Raw genomic sequence first — 19,038 nt, 5'->3', positions numbered from 1 at the left:
CCAATTTCCTCAAAGCTGAAGAGTATTGAAACAGTGTAGATTTACATCTCCCTCTCATATTTAAACCATAATCTCCCACACTTCATTCCCTAGGTAAAAAAAGAAGCTGTATTTCTTGGTCAGACTTGCCAGTGATCTGCAAATTTCAACACTTCACTGCATAATAATATATTGCCTATCAAATTTTCATTGTCTGCCTCCTTAGAGGAATATAGTTTCAAAATCAGCAGACATTGCAAAAAATAAATTATGAGGATTCACAGGTACATAGAAACTTGCAATGTTCCTGTCATTGCTGCTTCCATATGATGCAGTTCAAAGCAACACTTTTACTCCTATTTCTAGCTTACCCCTCTAGTGGAATTAACTCCTCCATTTTTACTCAATTGCCAGTTTCTTTCCCAACTCAGATCCAGACTTGAAAATAACTAATTGTATGGTTCCTTTAAAAATGAATATGTAATTTCTCTGGTGCTGAACTGCATACAGATAGCAGTTCCACACCTTAAGGATGCTTGAAGGGACATATTTGGTATATTTAAAGCACAGGGAATTCTGCATGAGAACTATTTTTATTTTATGTGTTCTATCACAGCAGTAACACACAATCTGTTTGTCCTGAGCTATCTAAAACAGCAATGAAAAACAAGTATTAACTAACAGTGTCACAACTCTGCTCAAACCTTTTTGCTAATTAGTGAGTATGACTAGGACTGGCATCCTACAACACTAACTTTTAGTGGTGGAAGGCCATAATAAAGGTAATAAAGAGCTTTTAAGCACTGGAAAGATGTATTTCTATATTATTTATTTGGTTTTATATTTTATACTGTCTTTCTAATGGAATAAACAACACATTTCTTTTTCTTTCAGAGTCAAATGGCAATGTCAAAGAACCTTCAGCCCTGACTTAAGCACATTAATACTTCTAGCTGGCAAATACAGTCATAAAGCCCTCCAGTAAGTCATTCCAGCTTAAACAGGATGTTTGTCCATGATTCAGGCTCTGTGGCAGTGAAAGCAGCTCTAATATTGGATTACAGGGTATAAGCCAGTAAAGGCTGCACCAGACCAACCACATCCACTAAAAACAACTGGTTCCCACTGCAGACATTGGAGCTGGACACTCTGGGGTAGGAATAATTTGTGACACCTTGGGCAGAAGAATAATTTGTGATCCTTTGAGAGCCCTGGGCAGAGGAATAATTAATTGTGGTCCTTTTGCCCCCAGAGTCACTGCTGGGCTCCAGGAGGGCACTGCAGGGATAGGCCCAGAGCTTCTGCTGATCCCTCACCTCCCCTCTTCCCAAAGTGCATTTTCAGCTATGGAAAGTCATGGCAAGGACTGGAGAGGAATGGGGGTTTTTCTTCCAGATGGGAATAAAAACCCCCCAGAGATTCCAAATGTCCACACTGAGCCAGAAAAATGGTGGGGAACGAGAAATGAGGAAAGAGCAGAGCAGGCCGCACAAAGCCACTGTGAGGCCACACTGAGCAGCTGCACTGCCATGACAGGGGAGGCCTGCTTTTAGCTGCTTTATTGGCTAAATTGGACAAGGTTTTATTACCTCTACAATAAAGCAGATAATCCTAATGCATTTTCCTGACATTTGTAAACAGAACTTGCAAGCAGTCAGAAGCTAAAAATAGAGCCAGCACAGTAAGCAACAAATCTGCCTGTCTCCACCTGCACAGCAATATCAATTTGTGGAGTCTGCTGGCCTGTCGGTCAGGTTTTGCTGGAATTCCTTCATCCCTTTCAAAGTGATTCCAAATAATAATGAAAAAAATAGCCTATTTCCCACACATTCTACCCTCAATGAAATAAGGATTTTATTCATTTCATGTTCCTCAGACAGAAATCATGTAACTAAGGCCTTAACTCCACAGAATAGTTCCAATTAGACTTTCCAGACATCTAGTCTGCCACCAGCCTTTGGCAGGTTCAATCCAGCTCAAATTTGGTCTAGAGTGAGGACCCTGCTGTTATCCTGGGACTCTCATTTCCTCCCCTGTGCTGGGAGAGCTCCCTGGCACCTTTTTGTACAAAGCTAGGAGACAAGAAATAGGATAGAAAACTAACTCTCACTCTAGATCTTTCAAACAGAAATTTTTGGGATGAGTCTGACTACAAATGAGAGATGGATAAAAACTGCTCCTCCACCTGTCATAAAAATCTCCTCTTACCTACTCAGAAAGAGAAAAGTTATTTTTAAGCAGCTCCTCTAGATGGGACAATCACTCCATCATGTTTGCTTTGAAACTGGGCTTTCTGAAAGACAAGCTTGGATGTCAGCACATAAAATAACAAGGCTTCAAAAGCGCCTGACCTGCACTTGGCAGAAATCAGTCAGGCAATCTGAACACTGCTGAAAATGGTGGGTTTATGTCTCTTTATATTACAATGCAGATCTTGCAGGTTGCACAGTCACGAGCAAGAGGAACTGGAAGTTCTGCTGAATCAGAAGTGAGACTGAAATACAGTCTGTTTTCATTGCCTAGTGTTGGTAAAACTAAACTAATGTTACAACAAATATTTCAAAATAAATTCATTCCAAACAGAGAAAAACAAATAAGCAGTAATTCTCTAAAAATCCCTCACAACAACTGAAGTCAAAGAACAGACACGTCTGATTATGTTAATACTTGTTAAAAATGCTACTGACCCAAATCAACAGGTGCCTCAGGTGCCTTCTCCCTTCCCCAAAATTCTAGTAGAGCAAAATTTAAGGATTTTTATGCACAGGCATTAAATTTCTGCAATCAGCATCTACAAATGGCTGCCACACATTCAGTATCTCAGACACAAGTCTGCCTTATCTTCATGGGTAGATCCAGAGCTATCACCAGTGTCATCCTTCTAGATCCATTTTTCTATCCCAAAGTAATTGGCAAAAGTGTAAAAACATTATCTACACAAAATACTTGGCTGATTTTCTCAGTTTATATTGCATCAACAAGGTAAAGGCTTTCATTTCTGCTCAGTGATGTATCTACCAAGTGAAGCTTAATCTTCATGCACATCAAACCTGGATCTTCATCTCATTAAAATTCACCACCAATTGTAAAGAAGTCCCCAGGAGGGTTCATTTTTCCACCTGCCTGGAAGGTGCCACAGCAACTCTGTGCAGAATGAGCTGCAGGAGGGCCCTGGGAGATTTCAGTCCTTGGGGAAGCTCAGCTCTGGGACTGAGTGAACAAGGCTCTAGAGCCAGACATCAGCCTTCAGCTCTGCCACTGTTTGGGGCATCACTCTCAGGCCAAGAAACCACAAAAAATCCTCAAAGTATCCTGAAAAAATTCTCTGCAGATTGTCTATTATGTAGTTAATTATTTTGCTTGTTTGTTTGGCCATGGTCAAATCTTTAGTAGCTGCAAACTTCCATAACTTCATTTTCTGCAGTGAGATACAACTGCATATATAAGTTGAATGTATTCCTCATTATTTATTATTATTATTATTATTATTATTATTATTATTATTATTATTATTACAGAAGAAAGTTTCAGGACTTTGTTCAAAGGTTTTCCCTTGAGTTTAATCAAAACGGTTCTTTCCAGTTTGTTCACATGTTAGCAGATTTTTTAATATTATTTATTACTAATATTATTATTATTGTTGATTTCAGTACTTTCTATATTAAGTGGTTCATTTTTCAGTGTTTCAATTATAGAAGTCTTTAACACCTGTTTTTGTCGTTCTTGGAAAGAAATGCCAGTTCTCCCCTAACTCCCTTTGCTTACATGTATTTGTTTCCATTTTGAAGTGATTATCCATTACACCATGGTGCTCAGCAATAGTAACAGAGAACCAAGAATGGCAAAACACTCCTAAACCTCACTTAGGCTGCAGATTCACTTCTGTTTGATTTGTTTTTACCTCTCCTTTTGCCTCCAAAAGGCCTCCCCTGGCATGTCCCACAAATGGGCCAGACTGGGCAAACCCACAGGGGTCCCCAATGCTGAACTGTGAAATAATCCTGCTACAGAAAACAAGGGATAACTTTCCAAATTATGGAAACCTTGTGGAGAACACGGTGACCCAGCTGCAATACACAGCAAACTGAGCACAGCAGTGATATAAAGAATCCTGTATAGAGCCCCTGAGTGGCAGAGACACACAGACACTGACAGTAAATCTGTCCCTGGTTTCAGAAAAAGAAAAAAATAATGCCTGGGATATCTTTTAACAGCTGCTGAAATATCTTCCACCTCCAGCAAGCTTTCCCTGCCACCCTTCAGTGAGCAGATCACTAATAAATGGTCAGCCAGCTATACCAGGGCTGTCCATTTTCTGTGGCACTCTTTGCCAGCATTGCTGGAGATGAACACCAGGAACCATTTCTTTAGGGAAAGCTGCTTGTAAAGGCAGAAATCAGGCAGCTCCCATCAGGCTGAGTTAGGAGCAATTTCCAGAGCTGCTCAGGAGCAATATTCCAGCCATATTCCAGCAATATTCCAGCTCTGCAGAGCACAGGAGAGAGCAGGATCCCTCCTGTCTGGCATCCCACTGCTTCACACACGCCCGTGCTTCCTCTCTCAGGTGCCAACCTTCTGTTTCCAAACAGGATCATCTCAAAAAAAGGGAACACAAATAAATCAGAGCAAAGGAGGACTTGGTCTTTTTGTTTAGTTTTGGCTTTCCAGGGGGCCGGAGCTAAAGGAGGGCCCATATGTTACAGCTCCAGTTGAGCTTTATCAGGATACTAAATGCATATGTTGGCATTTCAGAATAGAAATAATGAAACTTTTAGATCTATAAAAAACCAGCTAGATATGTGGTGCAAACTCTCTGCACCAGAAAATACAGGTGCGTACTTTCATCTGTTGTATTTCAAATGGGGTCACTTGAAATGCCCAAAATAACTCACTGCAATGACATTAAAGCACATTGTCTTTTAATGAAATTATGTATTATTGATGCCCCAACTCCAAATATAACAACTGAAATGGCCTAGAATGTTGCAAATGCTTGTAACTGAACATTTACCAGGGAGGTTTTTGCAGCTTGTGCCTACAATCCACATGCTTTGTAATTTCAAGCCTGGAGTGAGCTTCCAAAACCAAAAGATTTTGGACCCTGAACTGGAAGAAGGAATGAGTGGTACCTTGGATAAAAATCCACAAATTACCTCAAATGTTGGGTGATATCAGAAATACTCAGCAGCTGTTTCTAAACCCCTCTGGCCAAGATTTGTTACTTGCTGTTTCCAGACAAGAGTTATCTAGATTTAATGACCTGGGAGACTCTCCAAACACAAAATTTATCCCAGTTTTTGTTTTACTGACTGGAGGCAAGAGAAGCATCGAGGTTCTACTCAGCACAAAAGAAAAAAAACCCCAAACTTGTTTTGGGAGTCTGACCAGTTGATTTAAAACAAAATTAACAGAATAAGACAGGACACTGAGGTGAAGACCCTTATCTGACCTAAAGGGTTTCTGGAATCTTCATAGGAATTCAACCAATTCATGTTTTATAAATATATCCTCAAATCTGTAAGAGCTAGGACACTGATTAAACATTTTTACTAGTCATTGAAGGTTTTGAATTGTTAATCAAAGAGATGAAACACTGCCATTATTCTCAGGTTCTGGTAAATTCCTGTCCTGTGGTCACATTAGAAAGATGAAGAGATCCTTTCAAAAATATAATTAAAGGCTGATATTGTACAAAAGCTCAGATGTATTAACATAGAATTTATATGCAAGGATTCAGGCTAACTGCAGCACAGCCAACAATAAATGAATGAATATCATTGGCTGTGCTACTGGCTGTGTATTGGTGCTGTAAGAAAAGAAATATTGTTAATAACTTTTATTTGGAAGCACAGCACACTCAAATTGCATTGAGAATTGCATCCCCTGCCCCTGACAGGGTTATTTGTCTCCATTCCTGTAAAGAACCCTACTGGTTTCATTTTAAAAAGGTGATCAATTTGAAGTTGGCCAGATTTAGACTAGAAAAAATATATCAGAAATGTCCAAGTGCCAAAGTTCCAGATTCATGTTATTTTTAATTTATTTTTGCTCTCTAATTTCATGCTATTTCAAACTTGACTGTGAGCAAGCTGGGGTATTTTAGAAATCAAGAGCATTAAAAAAATCAGTGCTGCTGTTAAAAAAATAAAAACAATTAAGTATCCTCAGAGCAGCAGACAGACAGACAGAACCCAGTTTAATACCTGGAATCACACTGCAATCCAACCTGTGCTCCTTATAAATTTTCTGAGAGAAGTGCAACATGGAGGGTATAGATAAAGAGAGGATTTACTTAGCTTTGTCTTATATCATATTCTAGAAGTATATCTACATTTCTAGAAGTATTACAACTATCCTGTAGCTTAAATACACTTCTTAAATAAGAAAAAATACCCTATCTATGGTTAATGTTTACTCCAGTCTGACTCTTCCCAGTAGCCTTTAAATTTAGAGAAAATAAACACATTTTAGCCATGGTAAGCATTTAAAGCCAGTCTACAAAGGCACTGGCTAAATTCTCACTTTTCCACATTAACTGTAAGAACTCTGTTTTAGTAGCTACAATCCTTGATACAACACAGATGAATTTTCGATAGAAATTTGTCAGACAGGAAAATTTCCACTGAAATTCCAGGTGAATATACAAAGTTTTTGATCGAAGTTCTTTTATTTCCCCTAGAATTTCAATAAAATTTTAAGCAGCTCATCATATGAAGAAATGCATTGCAACAGCTTGTATTTACCATAAAAAGTTTTCCAAACAAATTAGAATCTATTTTATTTTATGGATTTTTGCTTTTCCTTTCAGTGTGTGTGTGTGGAGAAAGTTATGGGGTTTGAGATCATTATAGACATGTAATTATATTTACAATTACAATTACAATAAAATAAAAATAAAAATAAATTTAAAATAAACTAAAAATAAAAATAAAAAGTCTTCCTATTTCAGAGGAAAGGAAACAGCACTGGGTAAGGGAGCACAGGAGATATTTGAAGATCAGGAATCCAGAATAATTCAATAATCCAGAAGGACTGGGCTCTGAAGAGAGTGTAACTGTGAGAAAAGGCAGGTGGATGCAGGTGGCTGGCACAGTCCCACACACCCTGCTGCCAACCCTTCCACATTTCCTTCCCTAGGATTCTTATCCCTAAAACAGGGTGCAAGTACTTCCACACAGGGAAAATCATTTTACCCTACAAAAGGCTGGAGAAATTCTGCAAAGAGTGACATCAGGCACCATCAATATCTCATCTATTCTAATAAACTGTGTCCTGCTATGACCTGCCTTTTATATTTCACATTGTCAAAGCCTTCACTTTTAGATCTGCAAACTTTACCCATGGAAAATTACCCTAATTAGAAACGATCTGGAGGAGATTTATGGCATTCCCACAGCTCAACAGTTGTGAGAGACTATTTTTATACTAAAAGTATTTGAACAGACTTCTGAAAATCAAAGCAGGTTTCCTTCTATAGAGAAATACAACATGTCTTCAGAAGTGTATCATCAAGTGCTGGAAAAAATATTCATTTTGAAAATGATTTTGCATTGTCCCTTAACTTGCAGTAGAATAATGTAATTATAATTACTGAAACTTGTGCACCCCCACTGATAGGTTTCAAAGCTGATTTGATCCTGCTGAAACCTCTAGAACACAAATGCAGTGGGAGCCATGAATGCAGAGGTGACTATTTTAAGCATCCCTCATTTTAGCTCCCTTTGAAAAGTTCTGAATTTGGAACAGAGAAAAATGAGTCCATACAAAACTGCCAGCTGGACACCAAATAATGAATACACCCCAAAAAATTATAAGAAAGAGATATTAAAAATTACATTCAAACTTAGGTATCTGAGAACAAAGCCAGGGTGAAACTTTTTTTAAAAACCATTTCTAATATAACCACCTATCTGTGTTCCATTCTTTTATGAAGGTGAAAGAAGGTAGTTACTCAGCATTTTCCTTGATATTCTTGTCTGGTTCCTACCTTAACTCACTGGTGGTTGTCTTGCAATGCTGTTCTTGAGGAAGATAAACAGAAACAGAATAAATTCTCCTCACGTCTACATTTGGGATTTAGAGACCTAAGGCTGCTCCCCTTGGAGCCCATGCACACCTGACCAAAACCAAAGCTGGAGATTTATATTATATAAAAATATATTTATATTCATTTCTCTATGCATGGCTCTCCTGAACGTGCCAAGAATGGAACAAGGTGTGTGAGCACGAAGCCAGAAGAAATTCACATTCATGACTTTTCATCTCATACAAAATGTTTGTTCTCTGAGCATTTTAATGAACTTAGAAATATGAAAACCAGGGAAGATCCAAACTGAAAAGCATTGATTGTTGAAAGATAATTAGTTGCCTTCACAGCCCTTTTCATCATCCCTATCGATTTCAGAGACAAGACACATATCAGGGCACCCCTATTTAATTAGGAGGCTGGTGAGCAGCTCCAGAGCCAAAACAAGCTGCCAAGTACAATTAAGCAGGCTGCCAGAATACAGCACAATCTTAGAGATTTTCCTTTTATAAAGGGAGATTAGGAACGCACCATCCCAGGCAACTCAGTGACTTACTGGAGAAACTTTAAGACCTCGTTTTACATACATGTCTAAACAGACCTCCAATTAAAAGTTGTTTTTTGATGTGAAAAAAATTAGATGCCTCAACTGGCTGTGGGAAAGGACACCTGACCAGACCCCTCCAGCCCATTTTAGTATGCAGGAGCCTGAGGACCTGTTATCAGAATTTTAGCACACAGCACACCATGCTAGGGACACCTCTACATACTTATTCACAAATGCTCAATGCCCTGTTAAATCCTTCTATTTAATCTTCAGTTTTAACAAGTGAGAGTTCAATTCCTGCCTTTAACATCATAAACCAGTAAAACTCTCACTGAGGTGTTCCAGCACTCTAAAAATCTTCAATTTTAAAAATGCAAAATTACTTGCTATCTCTTTATTGGTCAGTATGTTCAAGAATTTCGTTATGAGGCACATTTGACAAAGCATCAAAATTCACATCTGAAAGGATTATATTGGAATAAAGCAACAGATATTTTGGAACAGAGAGAAAATTGGGAAAACTACCACAATTATAATAAATTTAACTGGTCCATTTTGCTAATAAACCTTCAAAATGTCAAAACAACATTGGTCACTCTGAATAAGCAAGGTTATTAATAATTTAATCTCAGTACTGTCCTATCAATATTTATTTACATTTCCTGTATTGTCAGATAATCTGTGGCAGTTTATCACTTAGATTGCTACACTTAGAACTCATTTCTATGGTCAGAAAACTTGAAATAAAGAGATGACTGAAAATGTTGCCTTTTTCATTCACTTAGACCAAATGGCAGATTTTATCACCTATTTCCATATATTTTATCATGGGTCATGATCAAGGTAACATTACACTAACATTTCCACCTCTGATAGGGTGTAAAATTATGTAATTTGCACAAAGCAGTGAAATAATCCAGGTAATTCAAGTAAAATGGATTGCTTTCAGCTCACCAACTAAAAGATAGCAGGCCCTGGCTCTACTTCTTGTACAGCTGCTGGAATGCCAGGAAATCTTCAAGTTTGAAGTGGATTACTAATGCTCCTTCAATAAAAACCACCAAGAAATGAAAATTCACCCTTCACGCACAAATTTAATTAAACAGTCAAGCTCTGAACAGAAACAATTCTTCTAAATACATCAAAAGTCAAAAAGAAAAATAGAAAAAATAAATCCTCTGTGCAATCTTTTATCTTTCTAAGCTGAAATATAAACAAACCTTCTGGGGAGAGAAGCAACTGTCTGCTGGTTCTCTGTTGAATGTAACTGCCGGGAGGAATTGCAGGCCCTTCAGACAAATCTCTTGCTCAGACAATGTGTTAATCTCAACAATCTATTGCTAAGGGCTGCAATAAAGAGCCCTGTCATCAATCCTGCTTCAGGGCTGTGGCACGGGGATGTGAGACAGTGAGGATGCCACAGACACACAGCACACATAAAACAGCTCTGCACTCAGCCTTGGTCTGCAGCCCAAGAGCAAACCCAATGCCTCATGTCAGCTGGGAGCTCCAAGTCATTAAGCAAAAATTAAAATGAAATATGAGCCTAACCAGTAAATTTCCTTTGTTCTGTGTTTGATTAAACAAGTCCTGTTAGTAGCTTTTAAATGCAGAAATTCTAAATAAAGCGTCTTGCAACATTTTACAGCTGTTGCAATTTTCTTCCAATTGCATGGTCTTGACAAGAGGCAGCAATAGGAAATCATATCCAGCAATTCAAAGACTGGGAAGAGCCTCCCTGACAGAGCCAGAGTTGTAAAACTGAAAGAAAACCCACTAAGTGATTGACATACCACACTGCTCTGCATCTGCCCAATTTCAGAGTAATTGGCTTGACACATCTTCTGCTAATTCTGATCAAAGTAACAGAAGACTTGCAAACCACTCGGATGAGATGAGCTTAATTTATTTGGACAGAAAACAGTCCAGATAATATAATAAAAAATGTGATGATAAGACTGAGGGATATTACAAGGTTGTTCATCACTATTTACAACATGTAATCATGTCAATAAAACTCAAACTACATCAATTATTTTTTTCTGTTCCATGCACAACTCCAAGGAGTAAACTCCTGAAAAGCCTTACAAACATATTCCTAGGATAAAACCTGCTATGTCCAGCAGCATATATGTACTTTTTAACATACTAAGAATTTCTGCTGTTGATCTTTTTGCTTTGCTTTCCTGTTATGCAGCCTTCAAAACTAAGATGAAAATGTTATATGTCAGTATATAGGGAATGTTTAAAACAGGGCTGATATGCATTTCACTTCCTAATGGCTTTTCAGTGGAAGGCACTAAGCACCAACAATCCATGGAATCATCCAAAATATCCTCACATAATTTTTCTGAAATGATATGCACAGTCTCTGAAAATCCAGTTTCAATATTTCTGCAGTTGGCCTTCTGAAAATGGATGTAACTTTAAATGAGCTAAAATGTCTTCTACGATCATCAGACAGCAAAATTTTTAAAACATTTTCGGCAACACAAATTTTTAATTTTTTTTTTCAGATTATTGAAAGCAAAAAACCCCAAACACACATGAACACACAAACACACACACAATTTTATAATTTTAGATCTTCATCTGCTCTTTTTTTAGCGATCAACCAGTATCTACTCATTCTCTGGCTCTTCATATCAGTAATTATGGGTTTGGGTTGGGTTTGTTTTCATTTCTAAATCATGTTAAGAATCCTTGCTGGTTTAAAAAAGCAAGAAACCTAGAATTACTAACACCAGAATGCAGGACTGGCATTTACAAAAAATCCAGTGGTCTGAGTTTGTGGTCACCAATCCTGACCCTTGAAGCTGAGCTTACTTTGGAAGGCAGAGAGAACAAATTACTTTTTGTCACCCATGCAACGAGAATTACAGCGAGTTCCAAAGTACTCTGAATTCACCTCACTGTGTATTTCATGGTAATTTGATTGCACACAAAGATATGTGTCCAGAGTCTCAGACTGTGTAAATTTACACCAAGTTCCTCACATATGTTTGTTTATTTATACTACTTGATTATCTTATCGTCATGCAATTGTCTGTGTTTGTAACACTCACCTGAAATTTAAAATTTCCCATTTTGAATAGAGTGTAGTAAAGTCTAAAAATTTCCATGGAAATTGAGATAAGTTGGCCAATAGTGCTGGATAAAAGAATACTGACAAGTGAAAACATTCTTTTTCAAATATAGGTTTGAAATGCTGAATGATAATATCCTTTCTTCAAATGAGAATTTTTAACAGCTTCTTAAGCATCCTGATTTCTTCCTTCTGCATACTATCTCCTAAAAAATATGCTGCCATACACTACTACATTCTGTCAAAAAATAAAATAAAGAAAAGGCAATTGAAAGAAATCTCCAGAGAGAAAAAAGTGAATTCAGAGCTAGAGCTGAGACTCCTCTGGGGTAGGAAGTAGGAATGACACAGCTGCTCCAGATGGAAGCCATGAGATTAGTCACAGTTCTCACATCAAGTCTTGAAAGGGCTTAAGAACAACTCTGAAAGTTCTTCTGGAGCAAGAATTTATCCGGGTACAGGAAAGGAGCTCTTATGACACAGAAAGCAATCTTTATAATATGCATGTATCTGTAGGGTCATCATTTCAAATAAAATAATTATTTATTTCTGGCCTCCTGTGCATTTTTTATAAATACATGACAAAAGGAGAAGGGTCGTGGTTCAGGATCAGTCACTAGGTACACTACAAGCCCATTCTGTGGCATTTAGCACTGCGCTGTATTTTGAGTTATCAGCCACAAGACTGCACAAACTGGAGGAGGAATCCAGGAGGGATCTTGGGGCACACCTTCCCCAGCTATGTCATCCAAAACTCTGGAACACAAATGAGCTCTTGGAATGACAGCTCACTTTCAATATTCCAAACTGATGCAATTAAAGTCCTGATCGTGGTTTGAGGGATGCCAGCCACAACAAGGAAAATTCAGAGGAGGAAAGGATCAAAAGACTAAATCATACTCTAAAGATTTCTTCTATTTACTTTTTTTATTTTTTTCCTTCACATGCATGATCTTCCTAGGAATGCACAGCAAAAGCATCCCTCTTTTGTATAAAAGACTTCTTTGGAATCTGTTTTTGTCATTACAGGAGCAAAATGACAGATCCTACCTGGCCAGCTGTGTGTTAAAGCCAACACTGATTCCTCCCTGATTTCATTGTTAGAGTTGGGCTTTGATTTAACAAAATCAACAGGTTGCAAACGTTACAGCGGGAATTATGAGCAAACTCACTCACTGGCATGGCTTTGAATATTCCTCTAATTTCCACCTAGAAGGGAAGGAAGCGCTCACCTGTTCTTGTACAACTGTAATTATTTATAAAATTAATCTTGCCCATTAGTAGCTCAAAAACCTCCTCCCCATGACTGTGGCTGGCACCCACACTGCCCAAGGCTGGCTGCCCTGGGCTGGGGGGCTCAGATCTCATCTCACAGTCACACAGCACCAGCCCACAGCTGGGACCTCTGAGCAGAGATCTGATAATCACTGACTCACATGCATTTGCAGAACACTTTCATTAACACTAATTTAATTGGAAATATTTTCAATATCAGAGTCTCAACAGAAAATGACTTGTTGGGGTGTGATACTGATGAAGTAGGGTCCAAAATAAGCAACTTCCTTAAGCACTGGGTAATGGCTTTTGACCAGTTATTGCTTTTGCTGCAAATGAAGCATTTACTTAAAAGAAAATACAATAAAGGAGTAAAAGGTGCTTATCAGGAGTTATTAAGTAAATATGATGGCAAGAACTTTAAATAAAATTGGGAATTATCTTTGTTCATGCTACATGTAAATACAAATTATTCTCTCAATTGTTTCTATTATTTCATGCCATGAAACAACAAGAAACAGTGATTATTTGTTCCATATCTTTGATGCCCTTTAACAAATTCAGGATTAAAAGTCTGCAGCTTTATACTGACACAAATGGAATCAATGAATTCTTCTGTTCTACAGTGAAAGAAAGTGTAAAAACAGGTGTTGGCATTTGGGAGCTGCAGTACTGAACACAGGCCAGATGATTAATTTCATGACAGGTACCATGGAGAGCACTCTCAGGAAGAAAAGTTCATTGAGACAGCTAGAAGAATATGTGCACAAACAAATGGAAACAATTTTATAAATGCTCAGTAAGATTAGACATTTGACATTCATTCAAACTGGCTGTTTGTGCCAATCTAGTTTCCCTATATAATTCAGGTTCCACCTATCTAAAATACAGTCTATTATTTACTAGTTTAGCAGATTTAGAGAGAATTGGCATCCAGTCTGAACTGGCACCCAGCAATCACCAGATTTAGATTCTTACACCTTAAAAAATGGTTAATTACAGTCACTTTGATTATTTGCAAATTTGGATCTGACAATAGTCAGGGGCTGGGCCTTTAACACTCTGTGATGTTCAGACAAACTCTCAGAAAAGTAAAAAAAAATCTGCTGGTGTTAAATTTTTTTTTAAATCTCTGGCAGCTGACCTGAAATGGATGTACAGCATCTGTTTCCTCTCAGCACCACTTTAAATTTGTTCAGTTCCATACCAAGAATTTGGTTCCATTTTCAATTCCTTACAAAATTAACTCTGTGAGAAAGTTCTGATCTATAGCCAAAACAACTGTTAAAATAAAGCACATCAGTAAGGTATTGGTTCATCCTTAAACTTCAAAAAACTACTTACGGATCCATGTAAAAGTTTATCACAACAAGGATCATGAAAATATCATTTCTTTCTTAAAGAAATCCAAATGTAACTTGCAGAACAATTTGTAACTCAACTTTTATTTTACAACCAGAATGAAATATTGTGTGAATAAAAATATCTAGAAGCAGCATCAAAGGAAACCCTGTATAATGTCATTACACAGGTTTGTAGAGATTATTATAAAAGCTAAAAGACAGAGGAGTGTCTGCACAGCAAGTCCTGCAGAGATGAGGTCATTTCCTAGAGTTTGGTCAATTAATGATAAACCTTGATGTTAGTTTAAAGATGCAGGTCCTCCCTGTAATAGATTTTAGTGCAATGTGTTTCTTGTGACACATAGCTCCATTATCAGAACATGAAAATTACACAAATATTTATTCTTCTTTTGCCTTTGGCCTCTTTTGGAACTACTGCAGAAGAAGCACCATCCCTAAAGCTGCTCAAATACTGAAAAACAGTAAAAACAACAGCCCAAAACACCTCCCTCAGCCCCCAGTTGTAACTGAGGATTTGAGAAGCCGTAACAAAGCAGAATTCACATGGGATCAGATGCAAATTACACTTGTTTACATCTCCCAGCTGAAGAAAAGCACAGTGCAGCTCAGGAAAGGTGCTAAACAAATCTCCCATGTGCTTTCCATGTGTGTGTAGGCACAGCCACACATGCACTGGGAGGAGGGAAGGTAAACCAAACGGAGCTGACAGAAATGGCATTTGTGACATTTGTGGAAAGGCAGAATGGAAGAAGCAGAGCTGGCCTGAACCACCAAAGACAGGAACAGTCACACTTGTCAGCACCCATCACCAGCAGATCCCTGCTCAGCCCTGTGTCACCACACCTCAAATGGGAGAAAACAAGGGGAATTGTGGACGCTTAAAAAACCTCTTCAAACTCAACCCCAAGGCCAGCTACCCCTTTTCCCACCTCCCACAGGGAGAGCAGAACAGTTCAGCTCCTGAAGGGAGAGCTCAAAGCCACAGGTGAGGTTTGGCTCCAGCCTGGGCAGGGCTGGGACCTGCTTCATCCATCCTGCCACATCTTCATCTGTTGCCATGACAACACTGACATCTCCCCATGCTGGGAAGAGCTCTCACTTTAAATATTGTATAAATGAACATAAATCTTGAATATATCTCATGCAGCTATTGTTTGTGGAATGGGGGAAGGATTGCTCTTAGTTTTATTAGAGGAAGAAATATTACATAGATCAGTCATGCTGTTATTCACTGAACATTGAAGAATTTCAGCAGTGCAAACCAGAAAAATGTTAATATTTTTATGAGAAGCAGCATAGTGAGTAGTTCTCTATCTTGAACACAGATAAGCAGTTTTAACTGATTTTCAGTCCTCAAAAATTCAGGTGTATCAGAAAACAAGACTTCCACAATAACTTATATACTTTCACAATAACTTATTTACAACTAAGAAACTCAGGGTGTGTCAAGTATTTTTTAAGGTGTGTCAATTTTTTTCAAATTTCTCAATACTCCAAAGTGAATATTTTGTGGAGATTTCCAATTAACAGGTTTGGATCTTTTTTCCTTTAATTCCTTTTGGATATTAATCATAACATTGAACAGGTTTTTTAGGATAATAACACTCCCATCTGTCTCTTGGTGAGTTTCAATACATGGACTTGTAAACCTGTAACAGTGATTCTATTGCTTTTAATTCTGCATTCATAAAAGTATTTGTGAAAAACCTGGAAATAAATTAAATCGTTCTAGTTTTCTGTTTGATTAAAATAATTTAAGAATAGATATGTAAACAAAGAGAAAAAAGAACAGACAGCCCTTTTAAAAAATCATTTTTTCACTGCAAAAGCCTATGAAGACATTCACTTAGGTATTATAGTGTAAAATGCTCCCAACAGAAACCAGACTATTGTGTGAGCTTTCTATCCTGTCCCCTCCTTTCCATGCAGGGAGGATGGAGCATCTACTGAGGTCTGATAACACATATTTATATTTTTTATTGCTTCTATACATATACTGCAGAATCAGATGACATGGGGGAGCAGGGTATTTTTGTTGGCAAATACACAGCAATGTTGTAAAGACCTATAAGGAAATGCATTAAATAAGGTCAGACTCATCTTTAATCATTCCCTGCATCTTATTTATGGCTAGGCAGAGAGACAGATATTTCATCTTCGCATTTTTCTTTCAGGCCCACTTTTGGTGGCTGCTGTAGCATTTAAATGGAGTTAATCAGCTCCCTCCAGAGCAGAGGCAAGTGCTCTGAACAGAGCTGCAGGGCTCCAGGGATGCTCAGCAAATGTGTTCAATCAACACTTGCTCCTCCTGGAGCAGCGAGGATTTGCCTCTGCATCAGCTCCAGCCCTGTCTGCTGCCTGAGCAGCGAGGGGGCTCTGCCTGTGCCACGGTTTGGATTGAGGGGAAAAGGCCAAGGGGCTGTTCTGAACCCAAACTGACACGCCCAGGTTCCCTCTAATGAGGATTCTCTCATTTGCATTTGAAAACCCACCCCAAACATGTCACAAAAGGAAACACGTGCAGGGCTGGAGCTGCAGATTTCAGTTTGCTCTCCCAGGACTCCTAATCTATATGAACACACTGAAATAAACATGTTTATTAAGCAAACCAATACAATCTCAAAACACAACATCGTCTTTTCTTCTGATTAAGTTAATTTCAATAGAAAATATCGAGCTTATGAGCATAGCAATTTTTGGCACATGAGATGGTGCAAAATTTGCTGCTCTTAAATATGATGGCCAAAAAAAGTCATTTAGTCCTAATGAGCATTAAAGAAAGGATCCTGAGGAATGTCAGCAATAAATATCAAGTGGAAGTCCTGATTCTGCTACCACACAGAAATTGGCAATTTCCCCCGTGTCCAATATCTCCTTTAAATTGGCTAAGATCACCCAAATGCTTATATGTTTATAATTAAATTGGTAAAGATTAGTCAAATGCTTTTATGTTTATAAATTGGCTAAGATTACCCAAACACTTTATTATTTTAGTAGATAATAGGTTAATTCTGAAAAGATTTAGAGCCTTCCCAACCTATCACTTTACATCCCTGAAATCCTTTAAGGAAAGAACACAGGGCCATTTTGCACACAGACACACAGGTTCCTTTCAACTCTAGAGCCAAGCTGCATGACTCCAATTTCCCATTAATTAGATAATTTTTCAGGGGTTTATTTGCTAATTATCCTCAGTAGGTTTTCAGCATATGAGAAAGACATAGAAGAGGAAAGGAAAAAAAAAAGAAATTCTGAGATTTCTCTAAAAAACCTGGAATTTTACATGGAGTGCAATATGGCAATGGCCTATAGATGCTCTGGAATCCTTCAACGATGACATTTCAGGTGTAACAACCTACTTGTGTTAACTGCTCTGGGTAACAGATACCCAAGGTCTACCAGACTTCAAACTCAACCAGACAGATAACATTATTTCACTAAAAAGTGTGCTTGAGAAACTCCTTGACAGATGTGTAAACAGACATAAAAATAAGTGTGATGTCTAATAGCTATGTGTCATTTACTAGCTGGGGGAATTTCCTTCTTTTTCACACTGTTAGCAGAGCTAAGAGCAGACACAGGAGGGATTTTTGCATTTGTAATGATCAAGAAAAAATTCTTAAATTAAGCCAATTTTCTATGCAGAAAAACAGAACAGAAACACTTGTGAATAGAAGTGCTCCTCCTGAACAGAAAAACTTGCTTAGGAATTTTCCCTCATAAACCTCCCTACTAGGAATTTATTAACCTGTCAGGTTTACCTGTAATGTTTCAACCTGACATGAAATTCAAGCAAGACATATTTGCCACTTCCTTACTAATGAAAAATGCTGTTTGTGGCAGTCTTATGATGCTACATGATGGTGCTTTTGAAGCATGCAGCCCTTTCTGCCAGACCTAAAAAGTATTAACATGGGCTGCACTGAGGATATATTCATATGATGCTAACAGGATTTGTTCTGCCAGAACAACTCATGTCCTGGTACATAATATGTATTTTGACAATCCCTTTTCACACAGCATGGTTACTGCCATTAAGAAGTGCATGCTAACTTCTGCACATGATCAAAACTCCGTGGCAGATGAATTGAAATTTGAGGATTCTGATGTGTTTGGGCAAGGTTACAACTTAATCAGTATTTCCAGGATTTGGAGGGCATGAGTTTTCTACACACTCTTGCTGCCTACATGCTTTTTGCAGTACCACATGAACAAAGGTATCAAAATGACTCCAATCTACTGGCCAAATGTGCTGAGCAAGAAATGTTGAACTACTGCCTCCATTAGAGCTGGACATGTGATAACAAACAAGCACTATCAGCTAGCATTGCTTGGATAAACCTTCTTTTTCCAGCCTTGTATTGACAACCATTCATTCTTACAGACTTTCTTTCAGTTCCTTTCTTCCCCTCACACAGTTAAACTGCAGTTGCTGGGTGCCCAGCTGACACAAGAGCTGCCTGGTGCTGGGGTTTGAGTTTCTCCACGTCCACCCAGAGACTGCATCCATAACCACTGAATCTCTCCCAAACTGCAACTTCCATGACAAATTCAGCATCTGCAGCCAGAAAGGATGAAACAGGAAGAAGGAGCTGTCAGACTTATCCTAGCAGCTGCAGAGTTTTCTTCCTTCACCTACTCCCAGCTAACCAAAACATGGCACAGAGCTCTGGCTGCTGCTCCTGGCTGCTCCAGCTGGTGGCTGCCATTCCCTCCTCCATTATTACTGAGGCACAGAAATGCCAGGTCTGTTCCAGGATCT

At 38.3% G+C, this 19,038-nt stretch overlaps 1 protein-coding gene across 2 annotated transcripts in view; it reads right to left on the bottom strand.

Moving 5' to 3' along the window:
• Positions 1 to 19,038, bottom strand: part of TMEM163 (transmembrane protein 163) — a 92,632-nt gene that overhangs the window by 42,210 nt on the left and 31,384 nt on the right. The window lies entirely within an intron of this gene.

The sequence above is a fragment of the Zonotrichia albicollis genome, chromosome 10 (genome assembly GCF_047830755.1).
Source record: "Zonotrichia albicollis isolate bZonAlb1 chromosome 10, bZonAlb1.hap1, whole genome shotgun sequence".
Lineage (NCBI taxonomy): Eukaryota > Metazoa > Chordata > Aves > Passeriformes > Passerellidae > Zonotrichia > Zonotrichia albicollis.
The sequence above is the reverse complement of the archived record's forward strand: the minus strand, read 5'-3'. Positions and strand labels throughout refer to the sequence as shown.